The 21,380-nt window shown below is 38.8% G+C and overlaps 1 protein-coding gene across 4 annotated transcripts in view; it reads left to right on the top strand.

Annotated features, from left to right (window-relative positions):
* The window catches only part of USP9X (ubiquitin specific peptidase 9 X-linked), a 163,366-nt gene that overhangs the window by 32,686 nt on the left and 109,300 nt on the right, over positions 1-21,380 (top strand). The window lies entirely within an intron of this gene.

The raw sequence follows: 21,380 nt of genomic DNA, 5'->3' as shown, positions 1-21,380 counted from the left end.
TTTGCCAGCCCTGGTTTAGGGCAAGGTTCTAAAACCTGGAGGGCTTGTTAAAACAGGTTTCTAGGTCCTGCCCCCTGAGTTTGATTCAGTAAGTATGGGATGGGGCTCAAGTGTGTGTATTTCTGACAAGTTTCCAAGTATGGAACTACCTTTGGAGAATTACTGGCTTAGAGATGAATTCCAGCATATTTTACCTTTCTTCAGGCTTACCATTTTGTCTTATTTTACTTGAATCCTTTGTATTTCGTACTTGATTTTAAATTCTGCACACATGTTAAATGGTTATTATGTTCTAGGTATTGTGCCAGATAACAGAGATATAAGGTGGGCAAAACAGAATTGTTCCTGTCATATATACTGGTTAGAGTGAGTTTAAAAATCAGTTTCTGGGGCACCTGGGTGACCCAGGTGGTTAAGTGTCTGATTTTGGCTTAGGTCATGATCCCCGGGGGCCTAGAATTGAGCCTTGAGTTGGCTCCCCACTCAGCGGGGATTCGGCTTGTCCCTCTGCCCCTCCCTCTGCTCACATTCACACACAACACTCTCTCTCAAATAAATAAAATCTTTTTTTTTTTTTTTTAAGATTTTATTTGTTTATTTGACAGAGATCATAAATAGGCAGGGAAGCAGGCTCCCTGCAGAGCAGAGAGCCTGATGCGCAGCTCGATATGGGGCTCCATCCCAGGACGCTGGGATCATGACCTGAGCTGAAGGCAGAGGCTCCAACCCACTGAGCAACCTGGGTGCCCCTAAATAAAATCTTTTTTTTAAAAATCAGTTTCCACAAACCCTTTATAGCTAGAGTCTATGAAACAAAAAGCACCATTTGGAAAGCAGGGTGGTGGTATTTGATATTCATTAAAGGAAAGCTAAATTGGAAGGAAACATTATAAAAAATATTTCATTAATTTGATGTTTTAGGGGATAATGTTTTGTATAAATTTTTCAGATTACCAAAGCTTATTTGTTTTTTAAAATATTTTATTTATTTGACAGACAGAGATCACAAGTAGGCAGAGAGGCAGGCAGAGAGAGAAGGGAAGCCGGCTTCCTGCTGAGCAGAGAGTCTGATGCGGGGCTCAATCCCAGGACCCTGGGATCATGACCTGAGCTGACGGCAGAGGCTTTAACCCACTGAGCCACCCAGACACCCCCAAAGCTTATTTTTATTTTTTAAAGATTTTATTTATTTATTTGATGGAGAGAGGGAGAGAGAAAGAGAGAGCATGAACAGGGGGAGTGGCAGAGGGAAAAGCAGCAACCTTGCTGAGCAGGGTGCCCGATGTGGGGCTCAATCTCAGACCATTGGGATCATGACCTGAGCCACCCAGACACCCCTCCCCCCCAAGCCTACTTTTGAATACTTAAACCAATCTGTTATTTGATGGAAAGCTTTCTAAAGATGCTATATACTTTATAATTTTTCATCTGATTATGAAATTAATGTATTCTGTTAAAATGTTTGGGTAGCACATAGGAATAAAAGGAAAAAGAAAATGCAAACCCCACCTCCAATAATTCTATCTTGTAGAAGCAACCATATTATTTAAATGTGTGTTAAATTAAAAGTTCTCACCAGTTACGTAATTCACCAAGTCATGTATCCTCGTGTCTGCTGTCCTCTGCCTCCACTTACTCCTGTCTCAGGCCTTGGGTGTGTGCCATTTGTTCATCCTGTGTAGGAGACGGTTTTCATGTCCCTCTTCCCTTGCCTGCTCCCCTTTCAGCTACTGCATTTGTAAACACTGCTGTAAACTTTCATTAAGAAGTTGATTTTCACATAACTTTGTAACTCAGTTTCCCACCATTTTTTTCTTTATCCCCCCCATCTTTCATTTGCTTGACTCTCCCAATTCTCCATACACTCTTTATTCTTTCACACTTCTGTTATTTTATTTCTTCAATATCCTTTTTAGGAGTTTCCTATTCTTTGTATCAGCCGGAGGCTCCAAACTTAATACCCTTGAGATAGGGAACTGATTAGGGATATAAGTCTTTAACATTACTGGGTAGGTTGTTCTCATTTGTTATGTTGGTTGACTTTGTTCAGTGGTGGATGAAATAACACTGACACAGGAAATTAAGTATGGCAAATGTGTAGTAAAGCTTATATGTGAAAGGTGAGGTGTAATTAGGGATTTTATAATAGTTGGAAAAAGCTCTAGGAACATGTGAATCTATTGTTTGGCTTTAGAATATTTAATTTCTATCACTTTTTCAGGGATGTGTTCTGTATGGAAGGGAAAGGTACTGCCTAGGCTCTTGTGAAAGTGATTGCAGAAAAATTCATTTACTCGTATTTAATCAGTATGTTTACAGCTGTTTATTATATCCTTTGTAGATACAAATCAGTTATCCAAAGTTCTTGTTAGTTTTTGACTTTGAGTGTGTTGAGCTGGGGTGAAAGGGATTTTAAGTCCAGGCTGAGGGTGGGAGGAAGAACCTAATGTATTCCCTGCAGGTATATTCCTTGTCTGACTGGATGTCATTATCTGAGCCATATAAATGTCAGCTGTCTCAAATTGCTCCTACTCTGGCATTACCTGAGTTATTCTCAGTGCATCATGGGAAGAAGAATCATCAGTGAAAGGAGAAATGGCAAGATTCTTTGGCTTCTGTTCATCTTCACAGCCACAGGAATCGTGTCCCTCATCTCTTCCTGCTTTCTCCAAATACTCCTCAGAATTGGGGCACTTTACTGGCTCAGTTGGTGGAACATGCACCTCTTGATCTCAGGGTCGTTAGTTCAAGCCTCATGTTGCATGTAGAACTTACTTAAAAATACCAAAATACTGCCTAGAATATACCATGGAAGCTCTATCCAAACGAGGTCATTCTGACATAATTCCAGGCTGCTTTTCCACGGTGATTTCTTGTTCTCCCATCTAATCAATCCATACTTGATGTGGATGGCCCAGCCTTTCCTATTCCCATGGTTTTACTTCTTGGAGCTCCATCTCTCCCCTTTATGGCTAGCCTGCAATGTCTAGCTTACAAGCTATATTCATGAAGTATTTTCTTTTCTTTTTTTTTAAGATCTTATTTATTTGACAGAGATCACAAGTAGGCAGAGAGACAGGCAGGTTGAGGGGGGAAGCAGGCTCCCCACTGAGCAGAGAGCCCCATGTGGGGGCTCCATCCCAGGACCCCGAGATCATGACCTGAGCTGAAGGCAGAGGCTTAGGAGCCACCCAGGCACCCCTGGAGTATTTTCTTTAGTTGGAAATAGGTCTTTACTTTCTCTGAATTCTGGTAGCATTTTTCCTGTGCTTTTCTTTTGGTCTTAACTTACTTTATTTACTATTTGTGTTTCTTCAGATAAAGCCCCTGAAAGGTGGCTCTGGAAGTTCCGGAGGCTCAGTTAAGTCTGAACTGTCTTTTGTAGGTGGTCCAAACCTCCCTCAGCCTGATTGAGAGAGTGGTATAGTAGGTAGTAAAGAGCTCTAATCTTAGTCAAAGGCGTAGATTACAGTTGTAATTTCTTTACCAACTAGTGAGCAAGTTCTTAACCTTCATGAAATCGTAAAGTGAAGGCTTTGGATTGGGTGATTGCTTTCTTAAAACAATTGAATTCATTAATTTAATACCATACTGGTGCAAGGGATACAAAGGTGATTAATTCTTACTTACAAGCTTTATTGTCTAGCAAGTTAGGCAATTAATTATACATGTGGTAAGTGCTATGTTACATAGAGGTGTGAAAAATGTAGTAGTAGAAGAGATGCAGAAATCATTTTAATTTGAGATTGAGTGAGGTTTGCTGAAAGTGTGCTCTTTTGGTGGCCCTGTGAATTAGAGCAGGGACTTCTGGGCAGAGGGAGCAACTTGAGATCAGGGTTGGTTTGTTGGTTTTTGTTTTGTTTTAGGGTACCTACGTGCACACACGGAGGGACAGGGGAGTGGGAGTTGGGAGGAATGGCAGAGAGTAGGGGAGTGAGTATCAAGCAGGCTCCGCAGAGTGTGGAGCGCTATGTGGGCCTCCATCTCAAGACCCTGAGATCACAACCTGAGCTGAAATCGAGAGTCAGATGCTTAACCAATTGAGCCACCCAGGCACCCCAAGATCAGGGTTTTTATTTTTATTTATTTATTTATTTATTTATTTTTTAAAGATTTTATTTGACAGAGAGAGAGATCACAAGTAGGCGAGAGGCAGGCAGAGAGAGATGTGGGACTCGATCCCAGGACCCCAGGATCATGACCTGAGCTGAAGGCAGAGGCTTTAACCCACTGAGCCACCCAGGCACCCCAAGATCAGGGTTTTTAATCTTAACAGTATTGACACTGGAAGCCAGATGATTCTTTGTGGTATGGGGTGCTGTCCTGTTCCTTTCTGGCCTCTACCAACAAGGTGCCAGTAGTACCTCTTCCCCTCCCCCCATTTTGATAACTAAAAATATTTCGAGACATTGCCATCTGTGTCCTGGAAACAAAATTTAAGAACCACTACTTGAAGTGGAGGAATGGAAGTGAAACTGCAGTGTTTTAGAGAAAAGTTAGTAGTAGACTATAGAAGGAGCATTGGAGATAATTGGGAGGGAAGGGATTGTGGGAGGTGAGGCTAGATCACAAGGGACGAATTTGGGTGCCACATTAGGGCCCTTCTGTTTTGTTTTTAGGGTAATGAGCTGGACCTTTAAGTTAAAGTGAGAGATTATTGGGTTTGTGTTTTTGAAAGATAATTCTAATGGCACTGTGGCAGACATGTCAGAGGAGAGTTGGGGAGCAGAGAGAATTTGAGGCAATATTTTTAACACTGGCTAAGGGAATGGAGTAAAGAAAGTGAGCTACCTGGGACTTCCCTTGAATGAGGGAGTTCCTGCTAATTTGACTTTGGCTTCCATCATTGAAGGGTGTGTTGAGCTGGAAAGCAAAGCACCTTTAATGTCTTCAGCTCTTCCCCCATTCCCAACTTCATATCTTCACTTGAGAGCTTCTGACTGTTGATATGTCTTGAAAGGTCATAGAGAGGAATTTGGGTTATAGAATGACTTTTTCCCAGTGTGGCTCTGTTACTTAAACAGTGGATTATCAGAGCACATGGCTTTCTTACCTCCTCCCTCCCTTAAAATGTGGGGGACTAGAATTTGGTATCCAGAGACTGTTAACTGTTGGCTCACCATGGTTTGTTGTATAGGCATTATTTTACAGCTTTTAAATTAGATTGATACATAAAGGTAGAATAATAATCGTACTATTTAAATAATTGCATTAATTCCATCGCTCCTAGTTTGGAGGTTTTTTTGTGTACAGCATTCGTATTTGAATTGAAAATGGTGTAGTCAGTGGAAGGGTACTAGACTTCGATTAAAAGGGCTCTGTTTTAGTTCCATTTATCCTGCTCTCTGTTAATCACTTAATTCTTGGGTCCTCATTACTCTTTAAAAGAGATGACTTAAGCTACCACTTTTTTTTTTTGAGTTAATAAACTTTATCTTTATCCCTAGAGATGTATGGATTCCAGAGAAGAAAGATTTTCAAGTAAAGGAAAATGGGAAAGGTAAAAAAAGAGTTAATAGATTCAGGAGTTGTTGGATTTGGGTTGAGAAGTAAAGGGAGGGATAAGAAAATAATTTGAATGTTGCCTTTAACTTGTTTTTCCTTTCTGTGTCTGTGTGTCTGGATTTTTCTGGAGGGCTTTGTTTTACTTAGATTCTTATGGGCTAATTGTGCTTGGCCAACAGCTTGTAGTGTGAATTTAGGGAGCACAGAGTTGGTAGCCAGGATATAATTTCTTTGCTGGCAGAGCAGCCTAAAGTTTGGTTAAGTTTTAATCTGAAGTCTAGCTTAAGCTTTAAGGACACGCTGCTGTTAAAAAATGATGTAGCCAGCCAGGGAAAATAATATTTGGGAGAAGTTTTTTTTAAATTGAGAATGAAGTATGCAGATAAATAGAGTAGCAGTGGTTTGTCTGGTGCAGATGGTTTCAGAGAAAATGTTGATACCTTATTTTTCATCACTACAAGAGAAGTAGCAAAAGAAATTCATTATTTTTTTTTAATTCATTATTTTCATTGTATATCATTAGGCCAATCATTCTCAAACTTACTGCTCTTAGGAGTAAGCTCTTAGGCCCCCTTTATAATTATTGAGGCCTCAAAGAGCATTTGTTTATGTCAAGTTAATATCCTTTGATGTTTACTATTTTGGAAGGTAAATGGGAAAAAAAATTTTTTTAAGATTTTATTTATTTATTTGACAGATAGAGATCACAAGTAGGCAGAGAGGCAGGCGGAGAGAGAGGAGGAGGAAGCAGGCTCCCTGCTGAGCAGAGAGCCCTATAATGGGGCTCGATCCCAGGACCCACGGATCATGACCTGAGCCGAAGGCAGAGGCTTTAACCCACTGAGCCACCCAGGTGCCCTCAAAATGGGAAAAAAAATTTTTAAACCTGTGTATGTGTTTGAAAGTAAAACTAATTGCATGTTTTTTTTGTTTAAAAGATTTTATTTATTTGAGAGAAGCAGGTGAGAACAAGAGGTGTGTTGCAGAGGGAGAGAGAGAAGCAGGCTCTCCACTGAGCAGGGAGCCCAACATGGGGCTCCATCCCAGGACCTCAAGATCATGACCAGAGCTAAAGGCAGATGCTTGACCAACTGGGCCACCCAGGTGCCCCAAACCCTTTGTATGTTAATGTAAATAATACTTTCATGAAAAATAGCTTTTCCAAGAAAACAAAAATCAGTAAGCAGCTTTGCATTCTCCTACATTTTTGCAAGCATCTCATGTTTGGTGTAATAGAAGGAAGCTAGTTTCTACCCTTAATCTCTTGTGATAGCATACATCATGTAGCCTTTGCCAGAACTCCACTGTATGCTGAAGAGGGAATGACCCTAACAGAAGCAAGTGAAGTCTTCTTATTATGAAAACAGTTTTACCTTTTGGATCTCCTGAAAAGGTCTCAGTGGACCACACTTTGAGAACCAGTGCCTTAGATTCCCAAAGGAAGTTTGACATTATTTTTCAAGTGGCTTGCATAGTATAAATTTTTACTTTTTAAATTTTATTTATTTATTCGTTCTTCTTCTTCTTTTTTTTTTAATATTTTATTTATTTATTTAACAGACACAGAGAGAGGGAACACAAGCAGGGGGAGAGGGAGAAGCAGGCTTCCTGCTGGGCAGGGAGCTGGGTGCTGGCCTTGATCCCAGGACCCTGAGATGAAAGAATGAATGAAAGATGAAAGAAAGTTGTCAGGATCCTTTTAATAGGTGTCGTTCGGTATACAACCAGAAGTGGAATTGCTAGGTTATAGTATATGCAGATACATATACTATATACATTGGTTTTGGTAGATACTGCCGAACAGATCCCAAGTTGTTGGTATACCAGTTTAAAATCCCACCACTGTAGTTCCTATTGCTCTTTCTTTTTTTTTTTTTCCCTATTGCTCTAACTTAATAACACTTAGTATTGTCAGTCCTTTTAATGTTAGCTGGTTTAGTAGAGGTTTAGGAATCTCCAGTTGTGGTCTAAATACTCATTTGCTTTTATCTAATGATGTTTAGAACCTTTTCATATGCGTACTGGTATTTCTGCTCTTTAACACTTGCTTACCTATAAAATCTGAAGTTTGGCTAGTAGCCTGAAGCCTCTTGTGGCTCAAAATCACTAGTCAGGTGAATTCTTGAAAATACGAGGTATTTTTTAATGAACTTAATTGATAACTGAAAATGAGGTTAAGCATTGCCCTTAATTGAAAGAAAGTTATGCATGTTTGGATTTAGAGTATGTCTGGAAAGATCTTTGCTTTTAAGAGAGTCAGTACTTTAGATGACTAAAATATGGCCTTTAGAAATACCAAGAAGATAGGAAATAACAAGTGTTGGTGAGGATGTGGAGAAAAGGGAACTGTTGTGCACTGTTCAGAATGTAAATTGGTGCAGTCACTATGGAAAACAGTATGGAGTTTCCTCAAAAGATTAAAAATAGAAATGCCGTGTGACCCAATAAGTCCAGTACTGGGTATTAATCTGAGAAAAATGAAAATGCTAACTCAAATACATTTATGCACCTCCATGTTTCTTGCAGCACTATTTACAATAGCCAAAATATAGAAAGACTCTAAAGTGTCCATCAGTGAAGAAATGGGTAAAGAAAGTGTGTATTACATTGTGTGTGTATATACAATGGAATGTTACTCAGACATAAGAATGAATCTTGGGGGGCCTAGGTGGCTCAGTGGGTTAAGCCTCTGCCTTCGGCTCAGGTCATGATCTCAGGGTCTTGGGATGGAGCCCTGTATCGGGCTCTCTGCTCAGCAGGGAGCCTGCTTCCCCCACTCTCTCTGCCTGCCTGTCTGCCTACTTGTGATCTCTGTCAAATAAATAAAATCTTTTTTAAAAAAAAAATGAATCTTGCCATTGGTGACCATGTGTATGGACCTGGAGGGCATTATGCCAACAAATCAGTCAAGGACAAATACCGTATGATCTCTTATATATGGAATCAGAAAAACAAAAATCAGCCTCAGAGAAATGGAGAAAAGGTTGATGGCTGGCAGAAGTGGGGGGTGGGGAAGAGATTAATGGATGAAATGGGGGTCAAAGAGAAAAAAGTGATGAAGGCCCTTGGCTGGCTCAGTCAGTAGAGCATGTGATTCCTGATCTTGGGGTTGTGTAAGTTCAAACCCCACGGTGGGCCTGGAGCCTAGCCCCCCCAAAAATAAGTAAATAAAATAAAAAGTGTTCAATGTCCATAGAGAGAAAATAATAAACCAGGAAGCTTACTCGATTCTGCATTGGTTCCACTGTTCAGGAATTCTATGCATTCCAATAAATGTCTAAGCTTAGCTATGGTTCTTTTTTGTGTGAAATTCACACTTGTGAAATGCATTTTAAAGCATTTACTTGCTGTCCTCCTTTGGTAAATTCTGGAAGAGCTAAAACAGTTGTTAGATTCTGTCTTAAGGGTCTGGTAGGGAGTTAGGTATCAGTAATGTCACCAGGGAAATTTGTCTTTGTCATAGATTTTTTTTTCCCCATCCTGGTTTTAATAATTTAACCAGATTTCACCTGTATAAACATGTCTTAAGGAATGGGCAAGGATATAGATAATCCTTGAATACCTGTAAGAGTATATGATTTATTTTAACATGATTGCATATGTTTTACTTATCAGTGAACTTTTTGTATAGGTCAAATTTTCTTTGTCAAAATGTAACACCTAATGCCAGAGATGGGAGAAATGAGGTTATGAAGGCTGCCACTCAGTGGTACTTGAGGTGATGGGTGCTAGTCTTTTGATCCACTTACTCTGAACTACTGCTAACATTGGCTACATTATCCTATTACATACTGCTGCTTTTGCCTTTTCTTCTCTGTCCCTATATACACTTAGTTGACTTGCTACTCCTGTTACTCTTCAAGATGCAGCTCAAATGTTCTTCTGAGAAGCTTTTGTTGATCTTCTCTGTCCTTGGATAACTTATTTCCCCATTTTCCAAACTTATTTTTTAAATTTTTATTTCTTAAAGATTTTACTTATTTTAGAGAAAGAGAGTGGGTGCATGAATGAAGGGAGGGGCAGAGGGATAGAATCTTCATGTGGACCCCAAGATAGGCACGGAGTCCAACATGGAGCTGGATCTCACAACGCTGAGATCATGATCTGAGCCGAAACCAAGAGTCGGATGCTTAACTGACTGAGCCACCCAGGTGCCCCTTAGGTTTTTATTTAAATTCCAGTTGGTGAACATACAGTGTAATATGAGTTTCAGGTGTACAATATAGTTACTCAGCACTTCCGTATAACACCTGGTGCTCATCGTAAGCAATGCACTGCTTAATTCCCATCACCTATTTCACCCATCCCCTCACCCAAACTTTTTATTTAGGAAAAATCAAATATACAAAGATGCAGATAAACCCCCATCACCTGGCTTCATTTTATGGCTATTTTTTGTAAAACTGTCTGTATATTAGGAAACCAAGACACAGATATTAAGGAATTTGTCCAGCTTGGATGTGGAGGTAAGTGGCAGAACAGGAATTCAAACTGAGGTGGTTTATCTTCAGTCTGTGCTCTTAACCAATACAGTATATAATGTCTGAGTAAATGAGCTCTGTTATCTGTTAGCACTTGTTCCTTATTAATTTGGCCACCTTTTGACTTGCATCTGCCAACAGCACCCGGGCACTAATTGTTCTTTCATAAAATATAGCCAGAAGGAACCTTAGCATGCAGCTTTCCCATTTTAAAGATGAGGTTCCTTTGCTTGTAGCCCTTCTGCTTTTCATTTCATTTGTAATATGTCAAAAAATAATTGCTGACCTCTGGCCTCTTTGTTTAATAATAGTGTCTGAATATAGTAAGGGGGATGAGGGCCAAAATTGGATTATAATGTTTTATATTCTGTATACTACATTTAAAATGTTTATGTTGAGTTTGCATTTTTGCTTCAACATTATAGACTTAAAATTTTCATTTTCGGTAACTTGGTATTGTGGCTTCCACTTTCAGTACTTTCTTTTGATTTGAGTATTGGCCTTCATGGTGTACTGCAGTGCTGCTTTGAACCTTTAAGATTGTACATACAGACTTTAAAGGTTACTTTTCCTGTTAGATATCTTTTAATGGCATCTACATGTATAAAACTATCACAAAAACGCCAGTGTCCATCAACTAATGAATGCATAAATGTGTATTATACAGTGGAATATTTTTCAACAATAAAAGGAAATGAAGTACAGATACATGCTACAACTTAGTTGAGCCTTGAAAAACAATTACGATAACTGAAAGAAGCTAGTCACGAAAGACTCCATATTTGTATGGGTACCATTTATACAAAATGTCAGGAATAGGCACTTCTGGGGACCCCTGGGTGGCTTAGTCAGTTGAATGTCTGCCTTCAGCTCAGGTGATGGTCCCAGGGTCCTGGGGTTGAGTTCTGCATTGGGCTCTCTGCTCTGTGGGGAGCCTACTTCTCCCTCTGCCTCTCTACCTGACTTGTGCTCGTTCTCTTTCTCTCTAATAAATGAAATAAAATCTTAGAAAAGAATAGGCCAGTTCTATAAAGACAAAAAGTAGATTAGCTTGGGGTGAGGAGAATGGGGAATGACTGCTACTAATGGGTATGGGTTTCTTTCTGGGGTGATGAAAGTGTTCTAAAATTGATTGTGGTGATAGGTATACAGCTCTGAATAAACTGAAAAGAATTGAATTGGAACACTTTAGATGGGTGATTATATGGTATATGTGGATTAGATCTTGTGGCTGTTCTTTAAAAAACCATTCTGTGTAACTTAAAATATAGTGAAGATCCTCTGATTGAAAGGAATTCCAAATTCGGTTTCCTTTTCAAATTCTTTATATTTGTGACTTAATCTAGTTGTGCAAGATTCAGACAAAAGGAATACCCACAGGATGCACATTGAATATGGTAATTATTGATAATCTATTTGCCTTTCTTAAAATGTTGACCAAATGAAATGAGGTCCTTATTTCCAGTGTGATAGATTAGCATTTCGTGATTGAATTAGTAACTTTCAAGTATTAACTAATTTTGATAAAGATCTGTTAAAAGCTATTAATAGATAACTTTGTTAAAAGCTATTAATAGATAACTTTGAGCTGTTAATCTTGTAATTTAACAAAGAGTAGACTGATAAGTAGTTACACTGTGACATTTGGTATGTGACTTTGTCTAATATTTCAAGTCAACATTGCTCACTCAGTAATAGGTTGATTTGTTTAGGGACTAGAATTGAATGGGACCTTGCACCCTTTTGTGTAAGGATTTAGTAAATAAAAGAGTATGTAAGTAAAAGTATCTCTCCCTCTTGAAAAGCAGTCTGGGTGATAGCACTGTAAGTCTCAGTATTTTGAAGGATTGTAATACTAGTTTTCTGTTCTAGTAGGCAGAACCATAACCAGTAGGTAGGTATGAGTGACAAGGGAAATAGAGTTCTGATAGAAGAGAGACCTTCCTGCTGACAGCAGTGGGCTTAACAATGTTGTAACAGGAAATCTTCAAGGGCAGATAAGAGGTTGAATTTTCTACATTTGGAGCAGTTAATTTCTGAATCTTAATGGTCTTCCAAGCCACTCCTCCTCTATTCCCTGCTAAGTTCTAGCCTTCAAAGTATGTTTGGTGCCCTTATTGTGCTCAAGTTAAACCAGATGTTTTCTTGTTAAAGAAAGCAGACTTGTTTTAAAATTAGTACATGTATTTTGAACTGCCTCCTAATCGAAAACTGCCATACCATTTTTTACTTTTTAATTTTTTAAAAGATTTTACTTACTTGTGAGAGAGTGTGTGCATGAACCAGGGGGAGAGGCAAGGGAAGGAGGGGGACAAGCAGACTTCCCACTGAGCAGGGAGCCCATCCTGGGGGCTTCAGTCCCAGGACCCTGAGAACATGAATTGAGCAGAAGGCAACCACTTAACCAATCTGACTGAGCCACCCAGGTACCCAAGAACTGCCACACCATTTCAGTACTTACGTTAGCTTTGTATTTTTCACACATTTTTTGCTTAATTGTACTGTTTGATTTGTGGGACAGTGAGAACAACAGAAGCCGACTTGTTGGTGCCAAGGACAAATGATGTCATAGCACACCGTGTATACACAGTGATGTAATTAAGTAGGAGGGCTGAGTCCCCCACATGGCATATGATGGTGGTAAAATAGCTGTGCAATTCACAAGAACTCATGCCTTAGCAGTCAGTAATATGCTGCCATCTGTCACTTTATATTATTATTAATAGTTTTGTTTGTAGTTTTGTAGGAGGGCAAGAAGCATAAGGAGTTTAATTTTTAATTTCATATGTACATATGTTTAAACAGTGCTAAAATAGAAGTAGTTATTAAAAATGCTGTTAAGGTAGAACCAAAATTGGTGAACTTGAGCCAGCTTGGTATTGTGGATAGAAATCTAGTGCTTGGAGTCAAGTGGCTGGAACTGGGACTCCAATCCATACTTACTAGGTTATTTATTGAATGAAAAATGTGCTTATATTTCTCCCTAAAAGTGTGGTTCTTTTGTTCAACAGATAATTTGTAAGTCGTGTAGCACCACATGATTTTGATGTCTTATTACTGGTTTCTTTATTCTCCCTGTTATAAAATTTTCTTTAGAGCAAGCACAAATTCTGATAGGAATACTGAGCTATGAGTTGTCTTACAAATATTAAGATAATCTTCGATTTGAAACTTTTTAAAAAGTAGAACAAAATTTCCAATATGGTAGGATTCTGTGTTGAAGCAACAGAATAATAAAAGCTGCTGTATTTGTATAAAACAGTTGAGGCTGTCCATTTATTTTAAAAATCAGCCTGAGCAATTGTGATTCATACATCAGGAGCATAGAATCCTGGTAATTTGTAGTTGGGAGAATGCTTTCCCCCTGAACTGATCTAGAGATCATATTTGTCGGGAGTCTGGGAAAGTTCAAAAATAAGAATTGTCAGGGCTACATAATGATCTAGTTGGCATTTTAGGGGAGAAGAGACTGGCACTTGTTAGAACACTTAGTATTTATTGGGTACCTCCTCTTTCGAAGGTACTTGACATACATTCTCCCATTCAAGCTTCCCAATAATCTCTGAAGGTGTTAGCCAATTTGTGGGGTGGGGTGATAACTTTGAGATTAAACACTACCTGTTACAGGCATGTCTTTACATTGTAGTTGCTGAAAGACTTCATGGTCTGCAAAATCAGGCACCAAAACTGGATTTATAGGGGAAAAACAGGGCTAAGAGTAAAGGGATCACTCAAAAGCTATGTAACTTTGTAATTAGAGCACTAATAGAAACAATAAAAATTCTAATAAAATAAACAGCACAGTTAAAAACATCTTGAATTCCTGACAAGCTATAGTAAAATAGGACTTATTAAAAACTGGTAACCTAATGGAACCCTTCCATATAGGGAACTGTTGAGGTTATGGAGTTAGCACATGGGGGAAATAAAATGCACAAAGATCAGAGAGAACAGTGTAAGTACTTCCAAGGCAGAGCATGTAGCCAGCCTGAGTAAAGCGGAATATGGGGTATGACCCACCATCATACTGCTGCTGTTACTTGGTGCAAGGCATCAGTGTATTGAGGGGAAAATTGCTTCTGAATTAACATGACTTGCAAGTGTGTTCGCTGGCATTTGCCAGTGAGCTAAATCTCATTAACATAGCTGCATGTTTGGTAGCAAAGTGGACTTTGACAGGTCTTTTTCACTTCAAAATCCATACTCATGTTCCACCTTCAGTACTACATTGTAAATAGTTGTCTTTAAAATGTCTTCCCTCCAATGGAATGTTGTTAGGAAAAGGAACTAATTAATACTTCACTGGATACCTTCTGGCATTTAAAGATGATTATTACCTGATTTAATCACGACAACTGTAGTCTTGATATTTGGGAAGTTTGCTCAAGATCACACAGTAGGTATCAGAGTAGAAATTTAAATTCAGTGTTTCTGCTTATACATTTGCTTTTGTATACTATATTGCTCCTGGCAAAATAATTTTATTTTGGCCTTTAACAAGTTTGTCCAACACACTTAATGGTATTGGTGAAGTCATTCTATTCCCCGCCTCTGGTGTCTTACAGCACTGAAATAGGCACAAATAGTGATGGAGCATAGCAAAGGGATGAGCAGAGGCAATGGTACCAACTTGTCTGTATTTGAAATCCAGATTTGCTAACTTTATTCTCCCTATTAACTATTTTGAATTAGTAAATGATAACCTGGCTCATGATAAATGCTTAGTAAATGTTCACTTACTTGTCCATCACCCCTACCCCATTGCTTCTCTAATGTTCTGGTTCTTCTGCTTTTAATCCATACTATTCTATTTCTCTCCTTCTTCCCCATCTATTCATATCATTGATTTGAAATACATTAAATATAGATTGTGTTTAACTCAATATTGATGTTTTTGACACTTCCTAAGTTTTCATTGATGTTTTGGGAATATTTGTAACTTTTTTTTTTAAAAAGATTTTACTTATTCATATGAGGGAGAGTGAGCAAGAGAGAGCACAAGCTCAGGAAGGGGCAGAAGGAAAGGAAAAAGCAGACTTCCCCCTGAGCAGGGAGCTGGGTATGGGTCTAGATTCCAGGACCCTAGGATCATGACCTGAGCTGAAGGCAGACGCTTAACTGACTGAGCCACCCAGGCGTGAGATGTTTTGGGTGTGGGTGGCTTATTGTTTATGCATGGCTTGACAGTTCTAAAAACTAGGGATGTGTGAGGATTTGTAATGTTTTAGTTTACAAGGTACAAGCTATGGATCTGAATACATGGGTGTGCTGTTTTAGTCTCATTTTGTGTGCCTAAGTTTCTTGCATTTATTAATGTGTAAATACAATGTATAAATATACTAAGAAAAAAAGCAAAAAAAACCCCAAACAAACCCTGTGGTATATTTCAGTGACATGATCGTGCCTTTGTTTTATTTTGTCTTTAAGGAGAATTCAGAATTTTCATTATTTGTAGATGACACAATTATATAGGAAAATCAGTTGAGGAACTAGTAAATGCTTTGAATATGATCACTGTCCCCAAATAAATTAATTTACTTTGGTTGAGTTCTAGTTTTATTTCTCTGTGTTCTCCTTTTAAATTTATTGAGACTTGATTTACAGCCTAGTTAGTATATGGTCCATTCTGGAGAATGTTCATGTGCATTCAAGAAGAGTATGTATTCTATTGTTGGTAGTGTGTTTTACGTATGTCTCTGTTGTGTAGTTGTTTTGTAGTGTTACTAAAATCTATTCTATCCTTGATCTTTTTAGTTGTTCCATCCATTATTGAAAGTGAGGAATTGGAAGTTTTAATTATTGTTGTATCGTCTATTTCCCTCTCCTTTTGTCATTTTTTGCTTCATATATTTTGGGGCTTGTAGTTTGCGTATATGTATTTATAGTTGATAAATCTTGATGAATGGGCCCTTTTATTATAAAATGTTCTTTTTATCTTTAGTAATAATATTTTTGTCTTAAAGTCTTTTTTTGTGATAAATGTATAGACACTTCATCTTTCTTATAATTGCTGTCTTGTGTGATGCATATTTTTCCATTCTTTTACCTTTTTTTTTTTTTAAGATTTTATTTATTTATTTGGCAGAGATCACAAGTAGGCGGAGAGGCAGGCAGAGAAAGAGAGAGAGAGGAGTAAGCAGGCTCCCTGCTGAGCAGAGAGCCAGATGATGCGGGGCTTGATCTCCAGGACCCTGGGATCATGACCTGAGCCAAAGGCAGAGGCTTTAACCCACTGAGCCACCCAGGCACCCCCATTCTTTTACTTTTTATTAAAGTAACCTCTCTGCCCAGCATGGGGCTCAAACTCATGATGCCAACATCAAGAGTTGCACACACTACCAACTGGCCTAGCCAGGTGCTCCTCCATCCTTTTGCTTTTAACCAATTTGTATCCTTGGAACTAAAATTCTCCTATTGATGACATGTGGTTGGATCTTCCTTTTTAAATCTAGTCTGTCTCTGTGATTTTTTTTTTTTTAAGATTTTATTTATTTATTTGACAGAGAGAGATGACAAGCAGGCAGAGAGGCTGGCAGAGAGAGAGGAGGAAGCAGGCTCCCTGCCCAGCAGAGAGCCCGATGTGGGGCTCGATCCCAGGACCCTGAGATCATGACCTGAGCCGAAAGCAGAGGCTCAAGCCACTGAGCCACCCGGGCTCGCCCCTGTCTCTGTGATTTGATTGAATTTTGTTTTTATTGAGTTTTATGATATTTAATGTCATTGATCTAGCTGGATTTACATCTGCCATTTTACTTTGTTTTCTGTATCTCATGTCTTGTTTTTCTTTTATGATTTCTTTTGCCGTAAGTGGATATTTTCTAATATATTTTAATTCCTTTTAATGATTTTTTTCACTATATTTTTTTACATTTTCTTCTAGTAGATTTATTGAGATTTACATATCTTACAGTTCATCCATCTGAAGTATACAATTCAGTGTTTTTGGTGTATCGTTTTAAAAAATTGTGTTAAAATACATCACAAAATTTGCTATTTTAACCCTTTTAAGTGCATAGCTTCGTGGCATCACTTACAGTCACAGTGATGTACAACCATCACCACTATATATTTCCAAAACTTCCAATAATTCTCCTTCCTTCCTTTCCTTCTGTTCAACCCCAGGTAACCTCTGCTTTCTGTCACTGTGAATTTACCTATGCTAAATAGACTAGTGGAATCAGCTTATTCGTCTGTTTGTAACTGCCTTATTTCACTTAGCATAGTGTTTTCAAGGCTCATCCATTTTGTAGCATGTATCAGAACTATATTCTTTTTTATGAAGATAATCTGTTGTATGGGTATAACATTTTGTTACTTTATCTGTTGACAGACATTTGGGTGTTTCCTGCATATTTTGGCTAATGTAGCTAAAAACATTTGTGTTGAAGTTTTTGGTGTGGGCCTGTTTTTTTTCTCATTTATTATATACATAGGAGTTGAACAGCTGGATCATGTGTTAATTGTGTATTTAACTTCTTGAGGAACTGCCAGACTTTTTCAAAGACTGTACCTTTTTGTATTACTGCCAGCAGTGTATGAAGTTTCCACTTTTCTCCACATTCTCGCCAACACTTTCCTGTACCCCCACCCTTCTTTTGTTGGTAAAGTATACATAATGTAAAATTTACCATTTTAACCATTTTTAAGTGTACAGTTCTGTGGTTATAAATGGATGTATGTTGCTGTGCAGCTGTCACCACCATCCATCTCCATTTCATTTGCCCCAACTGAAACTGGGTCCATTAAATACTAACTCCTCAAATTCCTTTCCCCCAAGTCCTTGATAACCACCATCTTACTTTAAATATTTACAATATTTGCCCTTTTGTGACAGGCTTATTTCACTCAGTTTAGTGTCTTCAGGGTTCATGCACGTTATAGTATGTCTCGACTTCCTTTTTGTTTTTATTATTTTTAAAAATTTATATGAAAGAGAGAATGAGCACAAGTGGGTAGAGGGGCAGATGAAGATAGGGAGGGACAGGTGGGCTTCTCGCTGAGTATGGAGCCCGAGATCATGACCTAAGCCAAAGTTGGGGGCTTAATTGACTGGTCCACCCAGGTGCTCCTTGACTTCTTTTTAAAAGTGAATAATACTCCATTGTACATACCACATTTTATTCATCTGTAGATGGACACTTGAATAACTTTGACCTTTTGGCTGCTGTGAATAGTGCTGCTATGAAAATGTACAAATAAAATGATTGAACCTCTGCTTTCAACCCTTTTGGGTATATATGCAAAAGTGAAATTGCTGCCTAATATACTAATTCTATGTTTAGTTTTTTGGGAAACTGCCATACTATTTTCCACAGAGCCTGCACCATTTTACACTACCACTAGCAGTGCACAAGGATCCTTCGCCCTCCACATCCTCACCAAAACTTACTATCTTCCATTTTTTTAATTATAATCATCCTTGTCGATAGGAGGAATCTATCTCACTGGGGCTTTGATTTGCATTTTCCTGGTGGCTATGATGTGTTAAGCGTCTTTTACTTGCTATTTATACATCTTCTTTGGAGAAATGCCTGTTCAGATGGTTTTCTCATTTTTAAATTGGTTGTCTTTCTTATTACTGAGTTGTAGGGGTTTTTTGGTGTATGCTAAATATAGATCCCTTATTAGATTAATGATTTGTAGTGGGTGTTTTCTCCCCTCTCATTCTCTGGGTTGTCTTTTCACTGTCTTGGATTAAATGCCTTTTGGAGCACAAAAGTTTTTAATTTTGGTGAAGTCCATTTTATCTGTTTGTTGCTCCTGCTTCTGCTGTCGTACCTGTAAGAATCCATTGCTAAAATGCTAGGTCATGAAGATTTATCCCTGTTTCTTTGAAGAGTTTTTAAAGATGTTGATTTTATGTTTAGGTCATTTCATTTTGTGTTAATTCATTCTGTTATAGGGAAATATTTCTGTATACAGTAGACCCAATTACGCATTATGTACACTTGGTTTCATACAATACTTTTTAAAAAATCACTTAAGAGCAGAAAAGAGAAAAATGCATTTATACTGTTTTTATAATTATATTTATCAGTTCTCTTTCATTGGGGATTGGGTCTACCAACCTCTTTATGCTCTTATGCTGGAAGTTGATCTCTGACTTCAGTTTTGAAACAATTTTGGTTAACAAGTTTTTTTTCTTTCACTACTGTGACTATGTCATCCCACCGCTTTCTGGCCTCCATATTGTCTGATGAGAAATCAGCCAACGGTGTTACTGAGGAACCTTTCTATGTGATGATTTGCTTCTTCCTGCTTTCTCCTTTCTTTTTGTATTTGGCTTTTGACATTTTGATTATGTTTCTCAATCTGGTCTCTCTGAATTTATCCTACTTGGATTTTGCTGAAATTCTTAGATGTATAGATTAATGTTTTTCATTGAGTTTGGGGGGATTTTGGACCATAATTTCTTAAAATACCTTTTCATTTCTCTTTCTGGACTCCATTATGCATATGTTGGTATGCTTAATTATGTTCCACATGTCTCTGAAACTCATTTTTTTCTCTCTCTGTTCTACAACTTGCTTAGTCTATTGATCTTTTAGTTTGCTGATTCTTTTTTCTGATAGCTTGTATCTTCTGCTGAACCACTTCATTTAATTTTTTAATTTCAGTTATTGACTAAAAATTCTGACTCGAATTTTCATTTGGTTCTTTTTTTTAAAAAAATTTCTCTTTCATCTCTTTATAGTCTCTTTTTAAACGTCATCTTTTCCTTTACTTTTTTTGTTTTGTTCTAAGATTTTATTTATTTGGGAGAGAGTGCGTGCATACATAGAGCAGAGGGGCAGAGGCAGCGAGAGAAGCAGACTCCCTGCTGATCAGGGAGCCCAACATGGGGATTGATCCCAGGACCTGGAGATCATGAGCCGAGCTGAGCTGAAGGCAGATGCTTAACCGACTAAGCCACCCAGATACCCATTTGCTTTATTTACTACTTTTAAGCCCACTTTTCTTTAGTTCTTTGAACATACTCGTAATAGCTGTTTTGAAGCCTTTGCTAAGTCTGACATGTGGACCCTCTCAAAGCCAGTTTCTTTTGCCTGCCCCTTCCCCTGTGTATAGGCCACAGTCTCCCATCGTTGCACATCTTGTAAATTTTAGGGGGATCACTGGATCTTTAATCTACCATAGCAGTTTTGGATACTGATTCCCCACTACCATACCTAGGGACTTGTTATTTGCTTGTGTGTCTAACAGCTGGCTATATTGGAATCATTTTCGTTGCAATGTGCGGCCTGTGATTTTACTCTTCAGAGGGTAGAGGCTTAGCATAACTGTTAAGCTGTCTCCCTCTGTTGGTATCACATGCAAATGTTAGTCTCCCCTAATTGTTGGCTGATGGCTTGATTGTTTTAGGTGATACCCTGGGATTTATTCGCCACACAGACTGATCCAATTCAGTTTTTCTCCTTTGTAGGGGATAATTCTGGAGTTCAGTCTTTGAGGTCTGTTTTGACCTCCCTCAAGGGAGGCCCTTAGCTGTCTCTTTACCTGATTCTTCTTAGGTAAACTGCTAGCTGGTTTCAAGTTTATCTTCTTGCTCTCAAGAGATAAACCAGCCTTTTTTTTTTTTTTTTTTAAGATTTTATTTTTATTTATTTGAGAGAGAGCAAGCATGAGCAGGGAGAGGGGCAGAGAGCCTGATGTGTGCTCGATCCCAGGACTCTGGAATCATGACCTGAGCTGAAGGCAGATGCTTAACCAGCTGAGCCACCCAGGTGCGCAGCCAGTCTCTTGATTGGTTACTGCCTTGGTTTACATTGTTTTTAGTGCACGCTCAGATTTGAACTTTCCTGTACTCTCTTCCAAATGAAGCCAATTCCCTTTGAGAGAAATTTGAAGCTTTCTTATGGCCTGCCTCTCCCCCTGGGCAAATCCTTACAACATTGCTTCAGATTGGGGCTGGAGTGGGTGTGGGAGGGTGAAAATGGTTTAGTTCTGTCAGTGACACCCTCCTTTCATGAGTAGGATGCTAGGTAGGAGCAGTGGCCTTTGATGCTCTCACCTTGTGTCTCCCAGTGTGGAACCTCCATCCTGTGTGTGACATGGAATGAGGGCTATTAGGAGCCCACAGAACCTGGGGTCAAACTTCTGCTCCACAAGTAGGGCTTGGATAGAAGAAAGGAGCCCCAGGCATCTCAACTGCTTGGGCCTGTGAGAGAGCCCTGCAAGTCAAGTTGAGGATGATGAAAAATGCTAGCTGCTTTCCCTCTCGTGGGGAGATAACCTTGACTGGGAGGTTGGAGGAGAGAGCCCTGTGTCCTTGGCTGCACCCACCCGGAATGGAGCTTCTGTCCTGCTGAGCTGGCCCAAAATGCCACAGGCTGACTGTTCTTACTGAGATACAGAAGGTTTTCTTTTTCCTTTTTCTTTCTTTGGTAGATTTTC

The sequence above is a fragment of the Neovison vison genome, chromosome X (assembly GCF_020171115.1).
Source record: "Neovison vison isolate M4711 chromosome X, ASM_NN_V1, whole genome shotgun sequence".
NCBI lineage: Eukaryota > Metazoa > Chordata > Mammalia > Carnivora > Mustelidae > Neogale > Neogale vison.
Note: the sequence above shows the minus strand (reverse complement) of the source record. Positions and strands in the feature narration are given on the sequence as shown.